This window comes from Cryptomeria japonica, chromosome 2 (assembly GCF_030272615.1).
Source record: "Cryptomeria japonica chromosome 2, Sugi_1.0, whole genome shotgun sequence".
NCBI lineage: Eukaryota > Viridiplantae > Streptophyta > Pinopsida > Cupressales > Cupressaceae > Cryptomeria > Cryptomeria japonica.
Window position 1 is genome coordinate 218,752,324 of NC_081406.1, and position 19,100 is coordinate 218,771,423.

Below are 19,100 nucleotides of genomic sequence, written 5' to 3' on the forward strand. Positions count from 1 at the left end.
TTTAGCCTGAATGACTGCACTTCAGTGCGTGCACTGTATGTGTAGACTAGTGAATACTAATTTCTTTTTTTTAGTGTTGCAGCTTTGCTTGACTATCCAAGACCTTGAAAAAATAGAAAAACTACTAATCTAAACTGCTTGCAGGTTTCCTAGGAGTTCCAACCAAACATTGTGCTTTCTTTTTTAACTAGGCACCTAGATTTAATTAAAGGGTAAATGAACTATTGTCTTATGTGTTATGTGAAAAGTGTAAAGGTAGGAGAGTTTGCTCTCGTCTAGCTAGATGATCAGAAATCTAGACCCTCCAAGTTTTTTATGTTTGTTGCATGCTTACCCTTAGTGGGCCTGCCCTCCCAACTTTCTCTTTGAGAAGGTAAGAGGGGAACAACCCAAGTGAGTACACCCAGACCTGGGGTTCCCAACTCACTATAATAAATAGGCCATTGATGATGAAAGGGTCAATGGTTGGGGCTATATGAGAGTTCACTCTCACATTGGGTGCTTAGTATGATCCTAGAGATCTCAATCATGCTTGCGTGACTACTAAGTTCGTGATGCTTCACTGGGCTATAGGCCTCAATTGCGCTTGCGCAACTGCGAAGGGTAGCTCCTAATGGGAAGACATAATAAACACCTTGTGCATAGTGGCCAAAAACCTTCTAGTCATTGGTGCAGGAGGTCAGACCTCCGAAGCCGCCCATATTTTTATGGCCCTCAGTAGAGACACAAAGTTCACCATGAGGAGTTTTCATGGGAATTGATGCTTGGTTGCCCCGGAGAAGTGAGTGCCATGGAGGGAAGCCAGTGGGGTCAAGCATCTAAGTGTTCGCTCTGGGTAAGCGTAGTTGGGAAACCAATTGGGATCCAATGACTATTGTCCTTGCCAGCCTTAAGAGTGTTGTATATGAGCATGAGTGTCTTTGAGTTAAAATTAATTTGATCATTGTGTTTTCTTTGCTTGATACATACTTTCCAAGAGTAGACTAAAAACACATCATTATCCTCAAACACTTTGCAAAAACATTTGTCCAAAAAGAAAACAATCATCCATGTCATTATTCACACAAAGTCCAAATTGTGTCAAAACTCCATCCGTCTCATGTTTCATAAGCCTAAGTTTTATAAACATCCTAAGAAGTCAATTCACCGACCTATCAAGAAGAAGAAACTCACACAAGCACAACTCATTAGGCACCGAAAATTTTGGTATACCAACTGTAAACTCTTGCTCAAACATAGGACATTCTTGCATCATTACCATGATTACATCCATGGTCATAGCAATGAGTTTGATGCTAGTGATGAACTATGAGTCTGTGCCCTCCATCAAGGTTCAGGTTTGTCTTTTAACACCAACTATTGTCAAATTCGGGGTGGTCGTGTCCCTTCATACAACTTGCCATCCAAACCAATCATCTATTGAGTCATGTTCATGCCAAGAATAACCTAGTCACCAAATTTCTTCTAATCATCACTATCATCCCTCCTCAATCAATCATCCTGAATTTCCTAAGGACTTAGCACATCAAATCAATCTCCCTCCATTACCAAGTCAATTTTTCAAAATCCAAATCCAATCACCCTTTAATCCAATTTAACCTCACATTAAGGTTGCATGCCTTGTGAAGTTCCATTTATACCTCATCATTAATCACTTGTCTTTTGTGCCTGAAGAAGAATCCTCTCCAAGTACCTTTTGCCTCATCCTTTGAATTGATCAAGACTCTTAACTTATGCCTTTGCTTTTCTTAGGGTCATTAGTCAACCCTTGGTGGAAAAAAGGCTTTTTAATCATCATTCCAAGGTCTAAATTCTACCCAACTTGGTCATTACCTTGCTTGTGGTTTCATCTACCACCTAAGATCCTCATCCAAGGACTAAGGTGTCAATCCTAATCAAATCCAGGTTCTAATCCAAGAACCCCACCAATCAGAAAAATCCCTTGTCATCATAGACAAAATCCAAAGAATCCACAAGTCTTGATAAGTCCTCTCATCAAAAAATTTCTTCCTCCAAGCTTTTCTAAGGTTATTCTTGTATGGTCACAACTCGATCTCAAAAGAAAAAGATGGCTGAACAACAATATGGCATGCCGAACATTAGTGTCCTATATGAAGATCCTACACAAAGTGGGAAACCTAGCAATCAAGATCAAACCCAAAATCCTAATATGGTTAGCCAAGATGAAATCTCTCCGAAAGTGAGGGGACTCTTATAACTAAGAGATGATTCAAAAATTAATCCAACACAATCCTACTGCACTTCTAAAGACCCTCCTTGAAAATGGAGCTCAACTTCCACCTGAATTTGATAGATCCACTCTTGGACAACAAACACAAGGAGACCTCACTACCATGTAGAATGTTGCACCTGTTATTCAAACTCAATCAGTTGCAGCCCCATCAATCATCCAAACTCAATCAATGCCACCTACGACACCTCCCCCCGTGGTCTCCATCCCACCTTCTTCCTCCTTACCATCTATACCACTATCAAATCTGATCTCATCTATTCTCCAACATTTCTCTGTACCATCTTCTTCCATTCAACCACATATTTCTATTCCAAAAACTTCACTTCCTATCAACAATGTCGCCAATTTTATCCTGGCTGCACTCAATCTCGTCACAACAGTTTGTGGGCCGCAACCAACTATCACTCAAACCCCTGTGACATTGGTCATCACATCTCACATTCCCACCTCCTCATCATATCAATACATTGGTGGTGGTGCACCTTCCTTGACTCATCCGATTCTTGGGGCAAATACAATCCATCATTATCAAAATCCACAACAAGACCTCATTAAGGAATTTCAAGACATGAAAAATATCATCAAAGACATGAAAGAAGGGACTAATAAGAGGAAACCTTATTCATTTGAGGAATTTTGTCCTTATCCTTACGACCCATCTATATTAGTTGCACCCTACCCCCTAGGATTTGAGATCCCTAAATTCACCAAGTATGAAGGCAAAGAAGACCCCTGCGACCATGTTCAGGAATTTCACATCTTATGCCAAGAAGTCTCCTATAGTGACCTCTACCTTTGCAGAATCTTCCCCAAGAGTCTCACAAGAGATGCCCTGGCATGGTTCTCATCTCTACCACAAGGTGCCATTGTCTCCTTTCCAAACTTGGTAGAGAAGTTTGTAGCTCACTATGCCTACAACATGGCTAATGATGTTTCTATGATGGACCTATTCAACACAAAGCAAAGGCCCGGAGAGACTTTCACCAACTTCTTACAAAGATGGCGATATCTTATCAAGAATTCCAATGGGACATGCCATAACAAAATCAAATTGAATTATTTCAAAAGAACTTGGTGCCCAAACTTTCAAGACCCCTGATGTCTCAATGTATCAAATCCTTCCAAAAATTGACTGATAAGGGCCTTACCCTCAAACGTGTCTTGTTCGAGGAAGGAACCTTGAAAAATTACCAAAATTTGACTCAAAGTTCTTCCTCTTATCATAATGACAAACCAAAATTCTGGTCTAAAAACAAAAATGTAGTCAATGACGATGTAACTGATGCAAAGTGGGTCCAAACCGTGGCTGCTCCCCCAAAACCCACCACCAATAATCGTCAATTCAACAATCAAAACAATCAAAATCAATCCAAAAAGCCTCACAACAATGTCTCAGTCTAGGGATGATGACCCTGATCAAATAACAGGACTCCAAGAGACTTCACTCCTCTTGCTAAGCCTATTGAAATGGTGTTTAAAAAACTTGTCCAAGTAGGCATAGTGGTTTTTCTAATCTCTCACCCGTTTGACCCTAATCAACCCAAACCTAGGTGGTATAATGAGAATGAATATTGTGACTATCATCGTATCAAGGGACATGATACATAAAAATGCATGAAGCGTAAAATCTACATACAAGATCTCATTGATAGGGGTGAGATTGAAGTAGCAAATACAAAACCTGGTAATAACAATGACAAAATTAAAATGTACCAGGAATCCTTCTTGAAACATGATAAAGGAAAAGGCTCATCATCTAATGCAGTGAATTATGACTACACTAATCACATAACCAACTTGGACTCTTTAATAGGTCTCATTGAGCCTACAGACAACCATGTTAATGTCATAACTATCCAAGGAGTTAATCCTCCCCCTTCCCAAAGCAGACCAAATCTTGCAAGGATAGTCATTCAAGGCACCATGCATTCCACCTCCTATTCCCAAAATAACTGCAATGTAACCACACACTGAGGTAAAGTCACCATCCAAGGAGCTCCTCCCCCACTAAACCCCCCACCCATGTCTTCCACCCACCGATATGACCTCCTTGACCAACTTGGGAAGACCCCCACATAGATCTCCATTCTAGAACTTCTCAAGACTTCCCCTGTCCATAAAGAAATTTTGGAACAAGCTCTCCTAGAGTCTTGTGTCCCTGATAATATCAATGCTACCCAATTCCAAGCCCTCATTGGAAACCTTGCTGCCTAGTAGCACCTTGTATTCACCTCCAATGATGCTCCTACAGATGAAGACCACAATAAACCTTTGCAAATTGAAGCCCTTATCTAGAAGCGTAAGGTCAAACGTATTTTGATAGACGTTGGATCTGGACTTAATCTGTGTACATACACATTAATAAAATAATTGGGACTTTTTGAGGACCTCATAGACACATCAGGAAGGATCATAATAAAAGCATATGATGATGCAAAAAGAGTTTCGAAGGGCATGATCACCTTACCTCTTCAAGTGGGCCCTATTACAATTGAAACCCCTTGCCAAGTACTAGATCTTGATCTCCCCTACAACATTCTCCTTGGCGGTGATGGATTCACTCCTTGCAAGCTATACCCTCCACTTATCACCAATGCATCAAATTCCCCTTCAATGGAATAGAGATCACTATCAAAGGTGATCCACAACCTTTCCAATATTGCAAACTCTTAGAGGGGAAACATCCATATCACTGCCCACTAAATAGACCCTCGCCAACACCTCCATCTGACTCATCAAATGTTGCCTCCACCTCATCCCAACTAGACACACAAATCAAGATCTTGGATAATGGCTGTGGAGAATACAAATTGGAGGATGTCTTATTAATAGGCAATCTCCCCCTCTCTCCTAAGTCACTTGGCAAACCAAAAGAGCTCAAAAAAGATCAAAAACTGGTCATACAATGCCAAAATACCACCTTCCAGCAATGGGGCCTACTTGATGAGGAGATCCTCGATGCAAATGTCTCTTCATGGTTGTATTGGGAAGAAGATGAAGATCTAGCAAAAAAATCCAAAAAGATGTACCCAAAAGCATTAGCTATAGTAAAAAAAATGGGTTACAAAGGACACGGCTTGGGACCAGAGGAGAAAGGAAGAAAAGAACCCATAAATCCTATCTCCTACAAATACAACAGAGGCTTGGGGTACACCCTGGTGCCTAAGATTACTATCGTTGGTGCCCCTTCTAGTCCTTCTTTGGATATCGAAAGTGTTGACGAAGAGGAGTTCCATGAAATGCCTTATGAATACGAAAATGATATCTTCTTTGACTCTCACGTCAATACCATCACCCCCATAACCACTCCCCCTTCACATGAGCTACATCTTGTCCATCCTGAACTCATAGATTGGGGCCAACGAGACAAACCCACTTTAGATATCTGCGCCGATGATAATGCTCTCATTACTCTCCTGACGGTGCAAAATCTGGAAGATTGTAATAGAGTCGAGGGTATTCAACTACATGAAAAGGGATACTTTGCTAGTCAGGTCAATGCCCTTATTCGCAAAAAAGATAATCAAAGCAAAAAACATGATTCCCTAGGTGAAAACCTCTCTGAGGCACCTTTGGATGAGCAAAAAATAAAAAAAAAGGGCGTATCTGAAAGTGAAAACCTAGAAAAGGCACTTGACGATGAGGGACTTGACCTCCCTACCATTGGTTACCTTCCATAGGACATATCAAATTTGCTGATAGAAGAAATAGATAGTATCAACATGGGCATTAAAGTCATTCCAAAAAATGTGCTCATTTCCAAGTCCCTCACAGAAACAAAGAAACAAGAATTCATCAACTTCCTTACAGAGATAAAAATCAATTTTACATGGTCCTATGTTGATATGCCAGGTTTGGATCCTACCTTGGTGGTTCACAATCTCGTTGTTCGCCCAGATGCAAAACCTGTAAAATAGAAATTACACAAAATGCACCTACATATTGCACTCCTGGTCAAGGCAGAACTCCAAAAGATGTTGGACATAGAATTCATCAAACCAATAGACTATGCTGAATGGGTCTCTAACATTGTACCTATTGCCAAACCTGCCGGGGGAATCCGCATCTGCACTGATTTTTGAGATCTAAATAGGGCTTGTCCTAAAGATGATTTCCTGCTCCCCAACATAGATATGATTGTAGATCTTACAATAGGGCATGAGATGTTGTCACTTATGGATGGATTTTCTGGATATAACCAAATCAGGATTGCAGATGAAGATCAACATAAAACTGCATTCACGACACCATGGGGGACTTTTTGTTACCAGGTCATGCCTTTCGGCCTCAAAAATGCTGGAGCTACATATCAGTGTGCCATGACAACAATTTTTCATGACCTCTTGTATAAAATTATAGAGGATTATGTGTATGATCTGCTAGGTAAATCCAAGACAAGACAAGAACACATCCCTATCCTAAGGCAAATCTTTGAAAGATTGGAAAAATACAAATTGTGCCTAAATCCCAAGAAGTGTGTTTTTGGGGTCACATCGGGAAAAATATTAGGTTTCATTGTTTCCCACAAAGGCATCGTGGTTGATCCTACAAAGGTAAAAGCCATCATGGAAATGGCTCCAGCAAAAACTCTTAGACAGCTACGCAGTTTCCAGGGAAAACTCCAATCTGTTAGATGCTTTATTTCACAACTGGCAGATAAGTGCCATCCATTTGCACACCTGTTGCACAAAGACACAAAATTCAAATGGGATTGCTTGTGTCAAAAGGCCTTTGAAAAAAAAAAAGAATATCTAGCATCACGTCCAGTTCTTATGCCTCCTACTCCTGGAAAACCCTTTATTTTGTACATGTGTGCTACCACAATGACATTGGGGGCATTGCTGGCACAAACAGACGATCAAGGGAAGGAACATGCCATTTACTACATCAGTCGGACACTAGTAGGGTATGCAATCATTTATACCCCCATTGAAAGAGCATGTCTAGCATTGGTGTTTAGCACACAGAAGCTCCGACACTATATACTGAACAACAAAACAAAACTAATTGCTAAGATTGATCCGCTTAAATATCTCTTGTCAAAAGCTGCCCTCACTAGTAGAACTTCTAAATGGGTCATGCTCTTAAGCGAGTTTGACATTGAATATGTGGATAGAAAGGCAATCAAGGGACAAGTCATCCTAGACGAGTTAGAAAATGCTCCACTTCTAAGTGATCATCCTATTCTCACAGAATTACTGGATGAATTCATTATGACTGTTACCACATCCTCCACATGGCAATTATACTTTGATGGCTCTTGCACCCAAAATTAATTAGGGGCAGGAGTATTACTGATCACACCTCAAGGAGATGGCATCCCAAAGTCATACAAGATATCTTTTGCATGTACCAACAACATCACAGAATATGAGGCACTCATCACAAGATTGCACTTGGCTATCCACTGGAAAATAAAGTAATTACAAGTCTATGGTGATTCCCAACTTGTGATAAAACAAGTCAATGATGAATACCAAACAAAAGATGACAAACTCCTTCCCTACTATACCATGGTTGAAGATCTGAAGCAACACTTCACGACAATCAAGTTTGATCAAGTCCCACAAATAAACAATAGGGCTATAGATGCAATAGCCACCATCGTCTCCCTCCTTCAGATGCCAACACACAGTCAGAAGTGTGAGTTCTTGGTTGAGCAACTATTTATACCGACATATGACCTACCAAAATCTAAAAAGGTGTGTGTACTCATTGGTCCTGAGTCCCCTTGGTACCAAGAAACCTTTGCTTTCCTAAAAGACAACACCATTCCCCCATATCTCACCAAAACCCAACAACAAACCTTCATTCGCTAATGTGCTCGTTACACCATCCTTGGAGACACTCTATTTAGAAGGCATTTTGATGGTTTCCTCCTAAGGTGTTTAGATAAACAAGAGGTGAAATGGGCATTACGTGAAGTACACGACGACATCTATGGGGCACACTCAAGTGGGCTCACCTTGGCTAAAAATCTTTTGAGAACAGGATATTATTGGCCTAAAATGGAAGTAGATGCATATAACCATGTGAAGAAATACATCCCTTGCCAGCAACATGGTGACAAGATTCATGCACCATCACAAGAATTGTCACCATTCATTACACCATGGCCCTTCTCACAGTGGAGCTCGATCTCATTGGGAAAATCCACCCTTCATCCTCCAACGGACATAAATTCATTATCACCGCCACCAAGTACTTCACCAAGTGGGTAGAGGCTATCCCTCTTACTTTTACCACTAGAAAATAGATATCCAAATTCATTTTGAACTACTTGATTTGTTGATATGGCATTCCAAAAGTTATCATTACAGATAATGGCAGACAATTCAAAAACCAGGATGTCAAAGAACTCTACCAGAAAATCAACATTCAACATCGCTTCTCTACCCCATATTACCCCCAAGGCAATGGTCAAGCTGAGGCTTCTAATAAACCCTAATCAAAATCCTCAAAATGACAGTTAATGAAGTTGGCTGTGATTGGCACCTCCAACTCCATCCCGCTTTGTGGGCCTACCACACCCCCACAGGTGCCACCCCTTATTCCTTGGACTTTGGCTTCGAAGCCATCCTTTCCCTTGAGATTGAGATCCCCTCTCTAAGGGTATCACTACAAAATATCCTACCAAATGAAGAATACAAAATTGCCCGCTTACAAAAGCTAGAATTGTTAGATGAAAGGTGCCTCAAGACCTTAAATCATCTCCAGGTATATCAAAACTGTTTGTACATGAGTTATTACAAAAAAGTCAGAAATCAGGAATTCCAAATTGGTGATCTTGTCCTCATGGAGAATTAGAAAAACCTCCAAGAAAGAGAAAAGAAAGGCAAGTTTGAGCCTAATTGGCTTGGACCATATGTATTCATAACAAAATATGGATCAGGAGCTTATCAGTTGGCTACTCTTGAAGGTGATCCTTTGGATGATCCAATGAATATCATGCACCTCAAAATATTTTATTCCTAGTCCTCAAAAAGTCTTAAATTGTCAAAAAAAAAAAAAAAAATGAGAAAAAGATCCTGAAAAAATCATCACTTTGGTGAAAACTTGGCAAACACGTGCCTTGTGACACAAAAAAATAAAATAAAAATCAGAAAAAGAAAAGAAAAAAATAAAAATTTGTCCATCAGTGAAAACCACTTTGTGGCGCTATGGACATGTACCTTGGTGAAAACCTCAATGTAGGTGCCAAGGTAAATAACCGGATCTGTTGTCTATTAGGTCGATACTGCAAACACCCTCCCATCTAGTCCACCCATTCGCAACATTCCTTCCCTTCTGCCTCCCAATAAAACACGCGTATGATGACAAGTCTTTGCTTAAGTCATGAATAAGGAATGTCCCATCAAATTGAGCTTGTGTGCCTCTATGTGAGCTTCACGAAGTCTTGAGAATAGTCCTAAGTCCACAAGTTAATCTTCAAAGCCATATGATCACTTGCCTAATCCAAAAGTCCACTTTGCCCTAGGGATGAATCCTTCCCTCACCTGGCAATCTAATCTACCACCCTAATCCTACTCTTGGCAAGAGATGTCAGTTGGTCACGAGTGAATGACTTGCTTGATTTCTTGGATTTTTCATTTAGACTTGCATCTTTTTCCCTACGACTGCATCTATCTACGACAGCCTTGATTTGCCATATCCAAGTATGTTTACAATAGCACATAATGGGACATATTTTCATAGCATGGCATGTTTTGGATCTCTCTTGTATAAACTGGTGACCTGGTACTAGTGTTTATCAACACTTACCTTCTCGTATACAAGAGGTATCGGTGTGTTTGAGGGTTTCCTTGCACGTACCCACAAATTTGTATTAGTGTTTCTCAACACTTGCATAGCTGTGTGTGAGGAATTCCCGTATGTCTGAGAGTCAGTCCACGTCTTGGGTTTCTCATGGCATCCTGATTCCTATAATCAGTGGTGCAAGTCACCCAAGGCAATATCAAACTAGGTTGGCTCTCCACATTTTTGTGCATAATTTTCACCACCATTCCATAAAATCCTAAATTGAATAATCCCATGGAGTCCTCAATTTCCTCCATTCCCTGTCTATTCCATATTCTTCTATTTTTCTATCTAAGATTATTGTGTTATTATTGGCATATTCCCTCTTTATATTATTCATCCAGATCATGTTATTCATATAGATTGCATTACTTATTTCATTTCATTACACTACTCATTTAGATGGTCATTTTTCCACAAACATTTATCACATAGGTTTCACCTAGATTGCATCACATAAATAAAAGACATTAATTCATCTATGTAACATTACATTCATTTAGATTGTATCACAGATCATTTTACATCTACATATCCATCATACATCTGCATATATACACATCAAAAAAGAATAATCACTCATCCTGCATCCAAAACATGTCAGTAGCATATCATAGGCATACATATATAAGCATCCACACTACATCACAAATAAGTCAGCACAACATATCCATAATTGCATCCATACATCTCATCACAAGAAAAACAAAGAGAATCCATCATGATAAAAGCTACACATCATCCATCATCACCAAATCATGTATATATATAAAGAGATGAATATGTATGTCATAATACAATGATTTCCCCAAAGGGTCAAAATATGATACACAAGCCAAAGGAGTTAACTCTCCCCTCCTATATCTCCACCCCCCTCTACTATACCCCCTCCACCTAATCCTCCTGCCTCCCCTCCTCTCGGTGGCTGAAAACCCACTGATCCACCTGTCTGGTGACTATGACGGCCACTGACTCTGGGTCCTGTGAGATCACATACTCTCAGTGTATGAGGCTGCTTGCTGTGCTACTGGCACTGCTCCATGATATAGACCTCTATAATACTCTACCTCTCAAGATGCCCTCTCTGCCCTATCCGGCTACTGCATAATATCAACATAAATCTGCCCAAGCCATGCAGGAACCAACACCTGGTGGGCTGCATCCCTCTCCCCCCGCAACCATGTCACATTCACCTCTCCCCTCTATACTCTGGCCTGGAGCCACTCTAGCTCGACATCCTGCCAATGAATAACATCTTGAAGGCCTGCTATGGATGTCCCTATCTGGGCCTCCTCTAGCATCCTCTCCGACTCCTCCCTCTCCTCCCTCAGGGAATCCACCTCTGTCCTCGCAATATGGAGGCTCTCCGTCAAGTCTACTACCTCTTGCATCAACCACTCCACCTCTACCTCCAGACTCTCCCTACCAACCCTCTCTATCTGTAGCTCATCCTCAATAGAATGAAGCCTCACTCAAGTAGTATCCTGCTCCTGCTGTACTCTATCAAAGTTATCCCATGATACCCCTCCCCTCTCCTTCACCTATGCCTTAGGAGCATCTATAGGTACAACCTCCTCTCCCCCACTAACCACGGCCTCTATGACCTCTCCTACTAGGGCATCCTCCCCCTCTCCCTCTCCCTCTCCCTCCTTCAGATCCCTCCTCCATACTACCCGGACTCTCCTCTACTGTCCACCAATACCATGCCCTATACCAATCACAACTCTCTCCCCTGGGCCATCATTCTCGCCACCGACCACCTGATCTATCCCTGGCTACAATTCCTCATCCTCCAAATCCCTAGGAATGGTAAGGCATACTTGCAAGTGCCCCTCCCACTAGCTCCTGTAACCACTTGTAGTTCCTGGATCCTCACCTGCCCCCATCCACTCATCCCAGACCAAGTGAAATATCATCTGGAAGCTGGTCCTATCCTCCAAGGGAGTCACTGTTGGGCCCCAATATCTGACCTCCCGTGTAATTTGAGGATACACTGGAATATCCCCAACTATGTCCTGTACCTTCCCAAGCTGTCTGGCCACCCTTAATGGTCCATAGTACTCCATAATATACATAGACATCCCAAACATCCACATCTCTACCCCTGCTCAATGCAGCTGCCAATCATTCCTCCATCTCTCGCAACCCAAAAATGGCTGCCATATAAACTGTGCAAGCTCATCCAAAATCCTCCGCCAAAACCATACAGACCCTATCTGTGTATAATGCAACATTCCCCTGTATCTATCCACATACGGCTATTACGCTCACCTGTCCTGTACCCCTAGTGGCCGAGTAACTATAATGTGCTCCCAAGCCCACATGTGAAGAAGTGTCACTCCTGCAGACAAACTGACATACTCCCTATATACCACTAGATGCATATCATGGTATAACTGAGCTAGCATCACTGCTCCCCATGCATACTACTGGCCATCATGAACCATAAAATAAAGGCACCTGCTCCATCCAATAGGAAATCCATGCCCGCCCAAATCAGGAATAATACGCCCACTCAAAAAACCATAAATAACCAATACCAACTGAGGAATCCACCAAATACCCATTGCCCTACCCAAATGCATCCTGCTCCTGTCTAGCATCAGTGGGATCTCATACTCATAAACCTCCCAAAGGTAGAAATTAGCTGCATCCAACTGATACTCTAGGATGACACCCTGAATGGGCATCTTCAAGATCCTCCATACATCTAAAAGGGTCACTATCACCTCCCTAGTAGGCAAACGAAAGGTATTATACCTACTGTCCCACCTCTCCACTAACACTGTCAATATTGTAGTATGTGCCCATATCCTCAGCCACCTGCCTACATAATCTAGTCCCAGAGCAGTCAACATTTCCAGCTCATCATGACCCAATTCCTGATATAAGCTCATCGTAGCAGGCCAATGCTCCCTCGAAGCCAACATCCCCATCTCCGCTTGCATCCATCATACCAAATCATTACTTCCATGACCACAAGTCCCCTTCTTCCCTCTGGAACCAACCATACCCTCACCCTAATCCAAAAATTGTAAGCCTAAACCTAATTTCCCCCCTCCTAAAAGCACGCATAGATTTATATAGCCCTCATGCCAAAACTGTGGCACTCGTGCCGATTGGCAGGCGATCGTGCCAATAGAAAAAACTAACTTGCTCAGTCCTCTTTCCAATATCGGTCAATGCGAGCACTCGTGTAAACCCTTGGGAGCTTGCATCGAAGCATGACCGCTCATGCCAAAGTGCGAGCAACCACACTAATACCCCCCATCCCCCTCCCCAAAAAACCTTGTTCTACCTGACCCTCCCAACGAGAACCCATGCTATTCGCTAGTGCTCATGCTAACCTAGGGGCACGTGCACTAAAACAACAATCAGCACATGCACCTCGCTAAACCTAGACCCTAAATTTAGCCCTAAATTATACCCTAATCTAAAAATTCCAAAAGGTGGGATAGTCTTACATACCAGTGGTCCATAGCTAGTCGGTCTATCGAACTGATAGATCCTCTCAGCGCGATAATCATGGATAGGAATGTAGTCCATCTCTCCTTCTCTTCTTCTTCGCTCTGAGTGGCTCCAAGGCTTGTGTGTAACAATGACTCCTCATTGGGCCCTTTGTAGCTTATATGGGCCTCTGTGAGGGCCCCTTTCCTCCATAGTCTCGCATCTTCTATTCTTCCTTATAAATTTTCTGCATCTGCTTCATATTTCTTCCTCACTTATCTCCTCCACTAGAATTCTTCTTTCTTTATTTTCGAGAATTTTTTTGTATATTTTCTTCCGCAAAAAAATTCTCGAGGGGGCATACACCTCCCACACTTTACGCTGGGGTATCTAATTCTTCTTCTTCTATCTTCTACCCATCGCCAAATTTGCTGCTGCGTAAAAGAGGGGCAAAATGTAAACACTTAAAAATAATTATTTTTAATTCCTCACATAATTAATTTATTAATTATGCAGATTTTAATTCTCCTCAATATTAATTAATTATAATTAATATTGTCACTATAGTCTGTGATTGATTTATTCAAAAATCAACCCCCTTTTTTATTCTTCTAAAATTAAATCTTCTCAAAAGCCTCCTCTTAACTAATTAATTTCAATTAATTAGTTAACCTAAGTGATTCCTACAAATCATCTTTTCTTAATCCATCATTAACCTAATAAATTCTTCTAGAAATTCCCTAAGCTCACTTAGTATTATTCTTCTAATTTTTAATTCCCTCCACTCATTATCTCTCCTAGTCAAATCCTCCTACAAATATTATCTATCCTAATCCCACCTAAACTTTCCTCTAATCCCCCTCCTAATGAGTTGCTAGTGGCTAATCATCATGATTAGCCACAAAGTCAACTCCTTGTCCCTTCCATCCAACCACTCTCCTTAAATGCCCTTTTCCTAGGTGAATGTGAAAAAAATCTCACATTCCTCTAGGCATCTCATCTTCCAAGGAATTTTAATTCCTTCTTATTCCTCCAATCCCCATGATCATCCCTTTTTGAAGAATTTTTAATTCTTCCTCTCCATTATTCAAGAAATGTCCCATCCCTTGCTCTTCTCAAGGCACATTGGGAAGTCTTCCCAATGTACCTTGAGGAGTGTGGAGACAAGAAATGCCTTTAAGGCATATCTCTTGGTCTCCACACCTCCTCTTGGACCTTGTGTGGGCTCACAAGAAATCCTAACCCTCCATCTTGGGTCAATCCTAGCCCTTCATTTTTCCTCTCCTCCTCCTATAAATTGAGGACTCCATCCCCTCACTTATCATCTCTAAGTTTAGTAAGTTTATGCTGTTAGTTTGAGCCTAGAAAATCACAATTACATCCTTACCATGCCAAAATCATCCCTCATCCATACTTAGTCATATCATCCATCTCATCCCTCAAAAATCCATTTTATCCATTTGTGCACAATGTTGGAGAGCCAACCACATCAAGCAATCTAGGAGCAAATTGACATCACGTTGGAGGTATTTGAGCACAATTCAACTCCATCTAAGCTCCATTTGAAGGAGAAGGTACAAAGGTTGTGAGGTATATGCATCTCTATTCATGTTTTTCATGTGATTTGATTTATGCCTTTTGGTTTGATGTGTTTTTATGTTTCATTTGCATATTTACAATCTAATCCACCTCACACTCCTTTTCCCCTCTTCAATGTCCATGATCATACATAAGTGGATCACACACATAATATTTGTTAGTATATGCATTTTTTTCTTAATATTTTTTAGTCTATGCATCAATACAACTACACCAATGTACTCATGTACAAAAAAAATTGTATATCATCAATACAACTACAAAAATATGGTCATGTAATCATCAATCCAACTATACCAATGTACTTGTTGGAAAAATACTATGTCAACCTTGTATTTACATGAGGATACTATTTATAGTAAGTTTTCGTTTGAGCACGAAATGGTGCGAAAATCTCCCCAAAGCTTCAGATTGGCTAGATAAGTATGGTGGTAAATTTTCATCGTAAGCTAATATGTAGCTAGTTTTGAAGATATTAAAGTTTCTATTTTTGGAGGGTACGATGAAAGGTTAAATTTAATTTTGAGGACTTTAGACCCTTTGAAACTCCTTGAAAAATGGATTTAACTAGAATAGCGGGTTACGAAGTGATAGAACACTTCTTGAGATTTCTAATGCATCAAATGGTTCATCAATCAGACACTCAGTTCATAGGTTATGGCCTCCGGAAGTTTGGACTCCTGAAATAGGAAATATAAAATGCATTAAACACATAAATGAGCTGTAAAAGGGGGGAAGGCATGTTGATGTGTGCTTTGACATATCATAGGGCATCTAGAATGGAGATAATGTTGGCTCTACTTTATTGGGTGGTTTTAGCCCATGGTTTTGTAATACAGTTTGACGGTTTCTTGTATTGTATCTCCTATATATGAGGTGCGTGAGATACAGGTTGTATGTAAGAGTCTTATGGCTATTGAGTTATCTTTGAGTCTTTGATTAGTGGTACTCCTATGAAGAGCTTTCTCTGCAATTATATTGTAATCTATTATTGATTGCTGAATAATATATTGAGCCACTTTTGGAGTGTGGGGTTTTTCTCTTGAAAGGGTTTTCCCCACGTAAATCACTGTGTTGCTATGTTGTGGTATGCATAATATTATGTGTATTTCTGTTAAGTTTCTGTAACTATTGTAACAATCTGTAAAATTTTTGAATTACCCTCCTCTCAAGATTAGTGTAGGAAGTTGTTCCGCTACTTAACTTTCTTACAATACTCAAGTACAAAAAACATTGTCTATCATCAATACAACTACACCAATGTACTTATGTACAGAAAACATTGTATATCATCAATAAAACTACACGAATCTACTCATGTAGAAATACATTATATATCATCAATACAAATACACCAATGTACTCATGTATATATACATTGTATACCATCAATACAACTACATCAACATAATCATATACAAATACATTGTATATCATGAATATAACTACAACAATGTGCTTATGTACAAATACATTGTATATCATGAATATAACTACAACAATGTGCTTATGTACAAATACATTGTATATCATCAATGCAACTACATAAATGTACCCATGTTTAAATATATCATATATCATCAATACAAAGTTACATTAATGTATTCATATACAAATACAACATCCTACTCCATGTGCCTCTGATAGCCTCTCATCCCACTCCAAGCTTGTGTAGAGAAATGCCTCAATATAAATGAGGACCAACATAAGAAACATGAACAACATAGTACTATGATCATTCTTTGAAATGAAATTATGGTACAACCATCATATCCTCATGTCCTTCTCCAAGCTTGTACTCGCAATGTTGACACAATAGTATTGTTGATAAAAAAGAGCTACATTTCTTAAGAACTGTTAAGAAACACAAACAATGTGAACAACAAAGTTTTATGATCATTATTTGAAATGAAATGCATGATAATAAATGAAGAGGTAGGATTATATACCATGAAGATACCTCCTTATGAATTATATCAAATGTACCCACAATGTTGAAGCAAAATGATGATGCAATAGTATTGTCCATAAAAAGACCTACATTTTTGAAGAATTGTTTTGATTAAGTAAAAGCAGGTATTTGAAAGGTACCCAAACCTTTTACAAGCTAGGAAAACAGAATTGATAAAAAAAGTGCCCGATCACTTAAAAAAGACAAAATGAACCCACCGGAAGGGAACAACTAAACACATCATTACATTAAAAACTCGAAAAGAAAAAGGAAAGCACAAAGAAAACAAAGAGACAGAACCAAGGACAACAACTAAAACTAAATACTATTCATAATTTCCTCAGCGTGAACAACCATTTGTTTCATATTGTTTGCCGAGGTCTTCATATCCTCCAGCTCATGACCTTCGATGTCATCCTTATTCTTTGTGTTAGCTTTGGTTCTCCTTTCATGACCCTTCTTGTTCAACTGCTCTTTATCACCATCCTTCTCTGCATTGTTCTCGAACCTGTTGATAAAGATGTTTATGTTGTCCACTGAAGATTTGAGGATTTGGAAATTTTGATCAGCAATCTTCTTGATGTTGTGCTCCATCCTGTCAATTCTGCTGCCAAAATCTTTCATTTTGTTTTCCATTTCCTTTCTATCTCCCATCTCACTGACCTTTTTTTTCTGTTGCCAAGATTTTTCCAATCATACATTCAATAGCTTTTGCATTATGCAGAACGGCCACTAACTCTTTAACATGCTCCGCCAAGGGCTTGTCACCAACTGTAATTCTTGCAATGGCCTGTGTATCAGTTTTTAGACTGTTAATATCCTTCACCATAGTAGCAATGGTCTCACAGAAGGCCTTAATAGTATCTTTGTCACCATGATCACTTTGACCCCCTTTTTCCTCCTTATGCAGACTAGTGGTATTCACGGTCTCCAAATTGTCCTTAACCGGGTTACCCTCCCCTTCTTTGTCCTGACTATCGATCCTCTTATTTTCTTCAGCCTCCTCCTCAGATTCAACCATTACATAATTGAAATCAGAATTGCTACCCTTTTTAGTGTTCTTTTTCTGAGCCTTCTTTCCAGTGGCTTTCCCTTTCCTCTTTTTAACAGGTTTTTCCTCAAGGGATTTAGTTTCAGAATCCAACATTTCAGCTTCCACTATAATCCTCCTCTTATTGGCCCTATTCCTCCCTTTTTTGCTAGTTTCTTCCGACTCTCCCTCGGTCTCCGAATCAAAGTTGAAACCACTATCCTTACTTTTTGTAGTCTCATCTCTAGCATTTTTGCCTTTAATAGGCTTTTCAATGCACTTCCCCTTTATCATTTCATAAACCAAGACCATAAGCCCCTGGTGGAGGGCATGATCACCTTTAGGGTCCTTCTAGATCTCCTTTATAGTATGATCCATAGAACAGGCAAGGTAATAGGGAAGGCTAACCCTTTCTCCATGACGGAAATGGTTGAGTAGGATGAAGTGATGCCCATAGGCCCTGGTAAACCTACCATCTAAGGTAATGTATTCAGTAGAATCAAATAATACAAACCTCCATGGCCTACAAATTCTCTTCGAGGAGTGGTAGGAGTTGTCAATTTTGATCATCTTTCTCCTCTCTCCATCTGTAATAGGAAACTTGTCTACTGCTTTATCTGATATCCCTCTATCCCTGTAAAATTTCATACCCTTGGTAGTCATCCCCGTGGCCTCGATGATAACCTCTTCATCTACATTCATCATATGTGATCCAATTAGAATTTTTCCATTTTTCTAGTTCTTGATGAAATAGCTGGTGATTGTGGGGTCTTTCCCATTTAGTCATTCCATGAAAACATTGAGACCCCCCTGCTGAAGGATATCCTAGACTTCTTTGTTCTTTCTCCATTCAGAGTAGGAAGCAGGTTCAAATCTTTTCTTGTTACCTCCCATTTTTTAGCCCCTTCCTTGCAATGCCTTCTCTCATTTTGATAACTTTTCCTCTGGTTTCTGTGGTTATTCCTGTAAGAGCACCCATAATCTGTGCCAAATAAAAAATGATAAGACACCTATTTAATAGC